The sequence below is a fragment of the Rutidosis leptorrhynchoides genome, chromosome 4 (assembly GCF_046630445.1).
Source record: "Rutidosis leptorrhynchoides isolate AG116_Rl617_1_P2 chromosome 4, CSIRO_AGI_Rlap_v1, whole genome shotgun sequence".
Lineage (NCBI taxonomy): Eukaryota > Viridiplantae > Streptophyta > Magnoliopsida > Asterales > Asteraceae > Rutidosis > Rutidosis leptorrhynchoides.
In genome coordinates this window covers 563,231,953-563,243,771 of record NC_092336.1, presented here as the reverse complement: position 1 = coordinate 563,243,771, position 11,819 = coordinate 563,231,953, and the positions used below count along the sequence as shown (strand labels likewise).

The window sequence follows — 11,819 nt, the reverse complement described above, 5'->3', positions numbered from 1 at the left end:
TGAATCAAACCTCGTGTTTATTATCTCCGATGCGTCTACATGCTTTCCTACAATATTGTATATCAATATTAAACAGTGAGTTTCATAAGATCCCTTTTACTCTCTACATTTTTGGGCTGAGAACACATGCAAATGCTTTATAAACTGATTTACAATATTTATATGCGTGAGTTTCATTTGCTCCCTTTTTAATTGCTTTTGCAATCTATATTTTTGGGCTGAGAATACATGCACTTTATTTTAAACGCAATGGATACAAGTACATACTAAATTCTACACTGAGTTTGAACCGAAAATCCCTTAGTTTTGGTAACTGTTAACTGCTAGTTATAAGAACTGGTGGGCGCGAGTAGTAGTATATGGATCCATAGGGCTTGATATCCCCGTCCGAGCTAGAGCACTAGCCTTTTAACGGACGTATGCTATTTGAGAAGCGTACACGTTGGTTTGCGTGTATTATTAAGATGATTATACAAAGGGTACAAATTATATATACGTTAAAGTTTAGTTACCAGGGTGCTCAATTTCGTAGAATATTTTGATAAACGTTTCTGGATGAAACAACTGAAATCTTGTGATCCACTTTTATATAATATTTTGATAAACGTTTCTGGATGAAACAACTGAAATCTTGTGATCCACTTTTATATAATCTATTGATAAACATTTCTGGATGAAACAACTAAAATCTTGTGATCCACTTTTATATACAGATTATACGAAACACTAAAACTATGAACTCACCAACCTTTGTGTTGACACTTGTTAGCATGTTTATTCTCAGGTTTCCTAGAAGTCTTCCGCTGTTTGCTTAGATGTTAGACAAGCTATGTGCATGGAGTCTTGCATGACATATTTTTCAAGGAAACGTTGCATTCACCAAATCATCACCATGTATCTTATTTTGACTGCATTGTCAATGGAAGTACTGTTGTAAACTATTATTTATGGTGATTGTCTATATGTAGAAATCATTAGATGTCGAAAACCTTTGATTTAAATATTCATTTATGGTGTGCCTTTTCAAAAGAATTCAATGTTTACAAAATGTATCATAGAGGTCAAATACCTCGCAATGAAATCAATGAATGACGTGTTCGTCCATATGGATTTGGACCGATCTTCACATATCTCATTTCAATCTGGTTGTTCTTAATGAGTTCTTGAGTGTATGAGAAGAATCTAGGAGGTATGTGTTTTGTTCTGTCACTTTTGATATACCCTTCTTTCATCTGTGTTATGCAAGCTGCATTATCTTCATAGATAGTTGTTGGACTTTTATCGCGTTCTAGTCCACAAGAATCAGTAATGAGTTGTGTCATTGATCTCAACCAAAAACATTCCCGAGTAGCTTCATGTAATGCAATTACTTCGGCATGATTTGATGATGTTGCAACAAGTGTTTGTGTTTTAGAACGCCATAAAATTGCGGTACCTCCATTTAGGAATACATATCCAGTTTGAGATTTAGCTTTATGTGGATCGGATAAATAACCTGCATCTGCATAACCAACTAAATCTTGTTTTGAATCGTTAGAATAAAATAATCCCAAATCAGCAGTTACTCGAAGGTACCGAAATATGTGTTTGATTCTATTCGAGTGTCTTTTGGTAGGAGCTGAGCTGAACCTTGCCAACAAATTAACTGCAAAAGAAATGTCAGGTCTTGTACAATTTGTAAGATACATAAGAGCTCCAATTGCACTAAGATATGGTACTTCACGTGACGACCCGGAGATTTCCGACCAAATTTAAACTTAATCTTTATATGATTTTGACACGATAAGCAAAGTCTGTAATATTGAGTCTCGAAAATTTTGAACTGTTTCATATATTCAACTGACCTTCGACCAGTCCCGACGATTCACGAACAATTGTGGGTAAACAAATAGGTATATATAAATGTATGTATATATATATATATATATATATATATATATATATATATATATATATATATATATATATATATATATATATATATATATATATATATATATATATATATGGGGGATGATTCTCACACACACTTTTTTGATCCTCACACACCAATTGAGTATTATTAGAAGAGTAAAAAGTTAAAATAGGTGTGTGAGGATCAAAAAAATGTGTGTGAGAATCATCCCCATATATATATATATATATATATATATATATATATATATATATATATATAAAATAATTGGAAATAATAAAATCTAATCATTTATTTAACAATATACTAACTTGCGTAAGCTCCCCGCTACAGTATAACAGTACTACAGTAGACCATTACCCTCATTATACTGTAGCAGGTTTTTCATTTCCTCCGACTCATACCTAGAAGCTGCTTCTTCTTCTGCTCCCCATTTCCTCCAATTCAGTCTACCAACCCTACCTATTATCTCTCTGCGTAAACCTTCTATCTCAATAGTCACCATCGACTTTCACCATCAACTTTCACCATCGTCACAATCGGTAGCCAGAAAATCGACGGTTGTGGCGGTTTTAACTTCTCCTTCCTCTCCTTACTGCATCCACCATCACCGCCGCATCCACCGTCACGGCCGCATCCACCATCGTCACCAGCACTGCCGCATCCACCATCGTCACCAGCAACGGTCCATTTTTTTCCTTCCTTATATTATCCCGAAGGTAAACATCGATTTTAATATATAAAGGTAATCAAAGGTTTTTCTATTTTTTAAATTAGGGTTTTAGTTTTCCATTGGCGTTTACATATATGTTCCTAATTTTTGGTTTTTAATGTTTGTGCGACTGTTCTTAAATTAGGGTTTTAAATTAGGACTCTTAAGGAAAGATTGTGATATTTCTTCAATAGATAATGATATGCTGAATTATGTAAAAAATTTCTAAATTCGTATTGTATTAGCATTGTTATTCATGTTTCTAGAGTTTGAATTGTTCTTTGTATTATGTTTTGCTCTTTTTTGTATTATGTTTTACTGTTTCTATTAATAATATATCATTTATCATTTATTAGAGAACATTGTTCGACTCAAACACAACTTGATGGATATTTATGCCTTCTAAAAAAGACAAAATAAAGTCGTAATTTTTGTTTTGCTAACCAATGTTTCTGGTGTAAATGGCGATGGTTGTAAAAAAAATACTCCGTACATGTTAAGAAAGCATGTATTAGAAGTGATAGGTGTGACACTACATTTCGTGAGCAAAGTACGTCTGAATTTCCGTCCAAATTTATGAATGCTTATGTTCCTGAGTCGTCATTTGTTTCAACTATGAATTATCTGTTTTTGTTTGGTCCTTCTGCTGCTACATGTGTGTTTTTTCAATTTACATTACATTCCGCATCATTTTCGTATTAGTGTTATAGTTTTGTACGGATTAGTTTATATTTTCATATGGTGTTTTTTATTGTGTGTAGCTGCTGGTGGGTCGTTCCAGTGGTAGATATCGTCACTCCAATTTGGCAAATCCTTTATTGATATCGTCTACGAATGAAGGTATATTGTGGATTGGTTCTTTGTGCCCTGAAAATATGATGAGATTAAGATATTATAGCCCGCTTTTAGACAAATATATAAGCATAAAACAACTACCAACTTTTTAAAATAATATAATGATACAGGACATTGTTTCTTCATAACCAGGTTATTTTCAAGTGCAGGATAATGTTGTACATGCAAAAATGAGTTATGATGACTAGGAATACTTTGAAGGAGTGTTGTAGCTAAATTCTGCATATATAATACAGACTATCATAATCTATATGTGACACACCCCCAGTATCTGATTTCCCACAGCACTATTTCAGGTTCATATCATACCATCAATTACAAGATCGATATCTAAGAGCTTCAGTCTTAACAGGTAACATACAATATTACTATCAGTCTGTTAAACATTGACACGATTCCCTACTAAAAAAGTGTTAAAGCAGATTATATAGGGTGCACTCAAAGAATTGAACCCTTGGACGTCTCTGGAAGCACACAAAAAAATCAATCCATAAGAAGATCCATTTACACTGTCAGTCTCAAGTAACAATCGTTGAACTACCGAACTTTATTAAAGTATAACGTAACATACTAGAAATAACAGTACGTAACACACATTAACTACTATTTATATATTACTCCGTAATATAACACAGTGACAAAGTTGTGAAAATGACACTGCAGAATGAGCAACCAGAGAAACTTTTCTAATCCAATGATCAGTATGTTTCTTTTAATGATTATTTTTATTATTATTTTTATGCAGTAACACGAAATTTTGGAGATGATATACTACCAGAGTTGACGATAAAGCTATGCTTATGGTTTTTTTACGCATTAGTCTCTTGAGTTTTGCTATTCAATTCGATGTTAATTTGGTTAGATCAAAAGTGTGATTTAGTACGAACATACATAATTTTTTTTTGTTAATTCTTGGTTTGAACTACTAAGTGCTAATGTTATATAAGTTATATGAAAATGATACATAGACGGTTATTTCGATGCATTTTTTTTGTAGAACCTTTTCTCAAGTGACTCTTAAACTAAAATGTGCATGTTCATATTGCTTTAGTTTTGTAATTTTGGTAAGTTTTTAAGTTAATAAAGTTCACACATTAAGAAGATAGTTGTAATTACAATTAGCCTGAGTGTTTTGCATTGTTAGTGTTATTCTAAAAGTTACTCAATGTAAATGCATTTTAGTTGTTTTTTCTGAGTAATTAGTACTTCGTATTATTTTAAAATATGTAGCTTGCAGGTGGAATCGGGCCTTTTATCATGCCTTCAATGAAATTTGCGTATAGCTCTTTAGAGAGAGTTCCACTTGCTCAAAATTTGATCCAATGTCGCGCCCCAAATGATAATATTTTGATGAGTAGTATCCATGGTATGTATTCAGTTGTATATATGTGGATTCAATTATATAGCATAAGAAATTTAAAGTATTAGTGAGACATTTGCTATTGTGTGTTAGAGAATGATAATTTTCAAATTTTACTATGATGTTTTCAGCTATGAATGTGTCTACAATGGCAACAAAAGTGATGAGGGTACTGGAGTGCGTCTGAGGGTCTGACTGAGCAGGGTAATGGAGCACGTCTCTTGGGATATGTTACCACAATATGTAATAATTTAAAATGTTAATTGTCAAGGTAAACATCAATTTATTTACTACTGTTGTAATACAAATTTCATTGAATTCGATATGTATGTATTTTAATGTATGTCAACTGGTTAAACTAATTTTCTTTTAGTCATGCTTTAAATGTCATCATTTTTACTATCATATTCAACTAAATGCAACAGTTGCACATTTTCTACAACCAACTGAAACATTTTCCTTCTACCTATGTACTCTAAACAACATTAGAATGTAATGTGCGCCACCGTAAAACAAAATGTCTAACCATCTCAGGTCTGCCGCCGCAACGCGCGGCCGACCTAACGCTTGTAGATATACTAATTGGCGTAAATTTCTCACAATCCTATTGGCTACAAACCCTCTCTTTCATTGTTATACTGTTTCCTTCTTTCCTTTCTTTTTAAAATCTACATCCATCCAAATCCAAATGCTGACAAAAATTCCCTTACCCTTTGTAATCTCCATTCCAGATTCTTCCATTTTCCTTTACCTCTTCTCTTCTACCACCATTTCAGTCAATCTTCAACCCTATCTCTCTAATTATCTTTGCACTAAAAATATTAGTCCCGGTCCGTCAATGACTTATGCTTCCTGAATTGATTCATGACTATGAATTTTAGGGTTTCTGTTCTTCTTTCTGCTAGGAATCGGAATGGAACGCCTGGAATCAACTTATATAGGTCATGTTCCAACTCTCTTTCTTTGTTGTTTGAGGGTTTGTTCTAACTCAAGATTAAGGCTTCTGTCGTATTCTGTTACTATTGTGAAGGCAATTTTCCCCCAACATATAAATTGATTTTTGTTCATCAAATTGTTCTTAATATAACTTTCCCTTAGACTTATATACATACATTTATTTTGTCCCATGACTGATTTGGACTTTGGTGTGCACCCTTAAAAAGTACCTTCAAAAGTGTGCATGAACTAATATGGCTTCTTATAAGCTTTGTTTAGTGTTGTTTGCTATTAGTGATAGTTAATTGAATTTTGTTCCTTAAATGGAATGTACTTACAGTTGTACCGATTGATCCGAGTTTGGAAGTGTTGAATTAGGAAATTTTTTAGGGTTTATAATGGGGCTTTTGAGCATCATTTGGAAGATCAGGCGGAAATAAAAAGAAATGCGCATTCTTATAGTGTATATAGATATAGATATATATAGATATACATATGTGATGGGTTGTATTGATAAATTTGTTATCGTTTTAATGCTTGATTATGAACAGGGAACTCAATAATACAGAAAGATCATAGGTGTACTAAAACTCAAGGGTGAGGATACTAATGTAATCAGCTTTAGACTTGGCTTCAACATCAAAATCATGATTTATAATAGGTATTTTTTCCCTTTATGCTGCTTACAAATAACATTTTCTACATAGTATGTTTTTAAGATATTGATAACTTTTTCTTGATATTTAATATTGTTCAAGATATCACAATTATGCATGTTATGCAGTGCCATATTTTATACATGGAAGCGTAATGGTGTTTTATTCTTGAAGAAATGGTAACTTGTTGTGATATCAGATGGAAGCGAAATGGTGTTTTATTCTTGAAGAAATGGTGGGTTAATGATCTATTTCCTGAATTTCGAGTTTCACCTGATCATTTTAGGAAATTTTCTTTTAATTATATGATGTTACTTAATAGATATGTTTGTATTTTGACAAAAGAAGAACATGATGCTCCTCTTTCTCCTGCAATGGATGATTTGTTGAAGGTTAGTTCATCAACATATAATTAAAGCTCATACGGAGGCTTACAATGCCCCCATCGATCTCTATAAGCTCAATGTTACTTATGGCACGCTCACAAATAGGTAAGCAAGGTACTAACGTAAACATCTTTCAAAATTCTTCAAATTATAGAATTCGGGTTCTAGGAGGAGTGTTTAAAATATCATTACTTTGCTCATATTTGGTTACCGGTCGTAAAATGGGTGGGTCAGGCAGGGCCTAAGCAGATAATCTTCATGAGTAGAGAGATGGTTGACTTGAATCCGATTGCTTTTTATCCACATAATTAATTTAATATTTCAGTGAATAAATTGATTAAGAAAGTTATATCATTAAATATATTCATTGGGTGACTTTACCTACATATAGTATGTTTATTTTATGTAAACTGTTTGATCGATTGCAGATACTTCATCATTTGTATCAACCCACTTATTGGTAAAGTGTGAAATTGACCCTACCTGTTACGGGGCTAATACTTTGTTCAGTTTTTTAGAGATCATATTAATGTGGTTTCGTTTGTTTCGATTTTGCATAAAGCATTCTGATATTTGCTCTACCTGATGAAAATGTTGTTGAGATACAAGGAGGAGATCATGCAGGTGTGTACAATCCTCTGGAGCTGATTGCAATTCATGTCCAAAAACCGCAGCGAAGCGCGGGCTACCAACCTAGTTAGAACTAAATATGTAAAATAATATACAAGGTATGAATATGATTATTAAAATAAAACTTAGTACAAAAAAAAAATAAATCTATATATATATATGTATATATATATATATATATATATATATATATATATATATATATATATATATATATATATATATATATATATTGAATATTTATGACTTCGAAGTGAGTAAACACTCAATTGTCAGTCGATTGATATTAATCAAAGTTAAAAATGAATACTTATAATTATACAATATATAAAATATTTACATAAGTTATATACATGATTATTATAGGTACATCATAGATATACATGTATATATAAATAATTTATAAATATCATATGAAGAAATTAGAATAATTCAGTATATGTAAATATTTGTATATTAATACAAATATAAACTTGTTATAGTATTATTATTAATACTACTAAAATTATTGTTATCATTATTATTATCCTTATTATTATAAGTAGTAGTAAAAGTATAATTTTAGTTGTCATTATTATTATTATAAAAGTAAATACAATGTATTATTATTATCAGTAATAATATTATTATTATCAATTTTATAATTATTATTATAATTATCATTATTACTAGTGTTAATGAGATTTTATTCATATTATTATTATTATTATTTTTATTAGTATTTTTATTAAAAGTATTATTATTATTATTATTATTATTTATAATAATTAATAATATCAATTAAGTATAGTTTATAGATCAGAATAATCCAAATATGTATATATCACGTTCGATCCTGATTTCCTTTTTAAATTTTCTTCTTCCATTTTTGTTTCTGTCTCCCATTGATTACCGATTGGAATCTGAATTCAATACACTCCAAAATCTGTTAGGGGTCATAATCTCCCTTTTATATTTCTTTTATTTTTTTTCTTGCTTAATTGAACCTATCGAATGGTTCTTGGCTATAAAACAACAAAGTTACTCACGTTATTAAAACGTTTCATCATCACTATCAATATTCATTTGAGATTACTCCAAAACACTGAATTAAACTTATTTGTCTTATTTATATATTTTTTTCTTTTTCAAGAGCTCTTTATATCTCTGTTTCATATTTTTATTCAAAACTCAAAAACGAATAAATTGTTAAAATCTAGAATTGCAGAGTTGTTAGGAATCGTGTCGTGATACTTTCTGCAAAGTTTCATAATCCAATTCCTCATATCAAATTCAAATTTCAAGGTCAAAGTTTTTAAATTAAAAAGTCAACTAGTGTTCATCAATAAAATTCGTGTTTGTTGTTACGATTCAAGTCAAATTAAGGATTTGGAAAGTTTTTATGTATGATATACAACCTTTTTCATGTTGAAAGAATTATCCAAAACATTCTCAAAATTGAATTCGTGATTTTTATCCTTCGATGGAACAACAGATCTATTCTTCATTTATATATATATATATATATATATATATATATATATATATATATATATATATATATATATATATATATATATATATTTGCTTTCTACTAATTCAAAAAACTACTGCCGATTATTTATATGATACTAAAGAATTTATATGTGTTTAAATTAATGGATTTGGTGATGGGTGTTACCATCTGGTTGATTAAAAGTGTGAAATAGAAGAAGGAATATAGAAGTTAAAAGGATACGGGTTATAAATAAATTGGTTGGATTAATATCAGAAAAATAAAACTGGTTCGATGGTCATGGGTGTTGGTGTGTGAGCGAGAGGTCTCGGGTTCGATTATAGTTTGCAGCTTTTCTTTTTTAGAGAAGCTTTTATATGGGTATACTCTTTTATTTAATTTCTATTATTATTAATATTGTTGTTGTTATTATTATTATTATTATATTATTATTATTATTATTATTATTATTATTAATTGTTATTATTATTGTTATATTATTAATTTTGGTCATTTTGTTAGTTATTATTATGATTGGTATCATTAATTTAGTCAATGTAAATTACGATATTATCATTATTATTATTAGTATTATCATTTAGAAACACTAGTAGTATTATCATTTCTAATATTACTATTATTAGTATTATTATTATTGTATTATTGCTAGTAATATTATCATGATTACAAGTAAGTTTTTTTTAAAATAAATTATCGTCATTAGTCTATAAATTAAACGCGAAGGTTATGATTATTATAACTATGAATATGTAGGTTTTAATAATATGGATAAGATAATAAATATAGAAATCTTGGATATAAATATTATTATGAAAAATGATACAAATTATTATTATTTTCAATTATATTAATATTAGTACAATTTCTATAGTTATTAGTAGTAACATAAGTATTACTATTAATATTATCATTTATAGGATTATTATCGTTATTAGTATTGTTATTTTTGAAAATTATTACTACTATTGTCATTTTTACTAAAAATTATCCACTGGTTATCATTAAAATTAGTCTTAGTACTAAGTACTATTATTATTAATAGTTAGTACTAGAATTATCATTTAACTTTAATATTAGTAATATTAGTAATATGATTAGTAAAATTTCTATTAAAAAGCATCATATTTATTAAAAGTACCATTATTGTTAAAAATATTATCTTTATGAAAACTATCATTTTATTCTATCATTATTATCAAAATTGCCATCTTTATTAATGTTATTATTATTATTATTATTATTATTATTATTATTATTATTATTATTATTATTATTATTATTATTATTATTATTATTATTATTATTATCATTGTCATTATTATTAGTACTATAACTATTAATATCCTTATTTTAGTACTATTATCATAAATATTTTTCAAACAAAAGAAATTTTTATAAGAATATATTTATTACCTAAGTATACTAATATTACATAATATTACGTTTTAACTAATATAATGTCATCTATATTGATATAATGTTAATTAAATTATATATCAATTGAACATTATAACATATGATAAGTATTAATAAAATTGTATATATATATATATATATATATATATATATATATATATATATATATATATATATATTAATCTTAATACAAAACTAAAGATATATAAATTCGATTACAACTATGTATATTAATAAATATACAAATGATATAGGTTCGTGAATCAAGGCCAACCCTACATTGTTCAGTTGTTCAAAGTCGTCATATGTATTTTTACTACAAAATACAGCATGGTGAGTTTCATTTGCTCCCTTTTTAAATGCTTTTACAATATATATATTTTTGGGACTGAGAATACATGCGCTTTTATAAATGCTTTACGAAATGGACACAAGTAATCGAAACTACATTCTATGGTTGAATTGTTATACCGGATATCGCCCTTATTGAACTTGGTAACATAAGAATTGGTGTTTATTATAGTTGCCACCAATTGACGCGAATCCTAAAGATAGATCTATGGGCCATTGACAAGCCCCAATCAGAGAATTTGAACTGCTTTAGTACTTCGATTATATGTTTGGGGATATTCTAGATGCATTTTGTTAATGTCGGTTACCAGGTGTTCAATCCATATGAATGATTTTTTTTTAAACACTTGCGAGTGTATGATTATTGAATAAAGGAAATCTTGTGGTCTATTAAAATTATGAAAATGATCGATTATGATAAACTAATGAACTCACCAACCTTTTGGTTGACACTTTAAAGCATGTTTATTCTCAGGTATTAAAGAAATCTTCCGCTGTGCATTTGCTCATATTAGAGATATTACTTGGAGTTATTCATGACATATTTCAAAAGACGTTGCATTCGAGTCATCGAGTTCATCAAGATTATTATTAAGTCAATTATAGTTGGATATATTATGAAATGGTATGCATGCCGTCAACTGTCGTTGTAATGAAAGTTTGTCTTTTAAAAAAGAATGAAATGTTTGTAAAATGTATCATATAGAGGTCAAATACCTCGCGATGTAACCAAATGTAATGTATTCGTCCAGATAGATTAGGACGGGTCATGAAAGTTAGTATCAGAACGGTGGTCTTAGCGAACCAGGTCTTGCATTAGTGTGTCTAACTGATAGTTGCTTAGATGCATTAGTGAATCTGGACTTCGACCGTGTCTGCATGTCAAAAGTTTTACTTATCGTTTCTAGTCGGAAAACATTTGCTTATCATCCTTAGAAAATTACCTGCTTATCATTCTTAGTCTAGACACATCTTATTGCATTGATTACATGAATAGTGTATAGATAAAATTCATATCTTAGCGTATTTGCTAATTCATATCTTAGAGTATCTGTTACTGTAAACTTTGCTTAGTATATTCCGTGAATTCATCCGTAATCTACGAAA

At 29.1% G+C, this 11,819-nt stretch overlaps 1 long non-coding RNA gene across 5 annotated transcripts; it reads left to right on the top strand.

Moving 5' to 3' along the window:
* Positions 1–2,300: 2,300 nt before the first annotated feature.
* Positions 2,301–11,308, top strand: LOC139845325 (uncharacterized). 5 transcript variants are annotated; one of them, XR_011758279.1, is made up of 13 exons: positions 2,301–2,634; positions 3,389–3,467; positions 3,779–3,834; positions 3,905–4,004; positions 4,228–4,285; positions 4,720–4,848; positions 4,974–5,113; positions 6,330–6,439; positions 6,563–6,669; positions 6,780–6,925; positions 7,249–7,548; positions 10,616–10,694; positions 11,188–11,308. It is a non-coding gene; the product is annotated as an uncharacterized lncRNA (long non-coding RNA). The 5 variants fall into 5 exon arrangements; XR_011758278.1 differs by adding an exon at positions 5,724–5,783 and having other exon boundaries at positions 6,780–7,548; XR_011758277.1 differs by having other exon boundaries at positions 3,905–3,993; positions 6,780–7,548.
* The last annotated feature ends 511 nt before the right edge of the window (positions 11,309–11,819 follow it).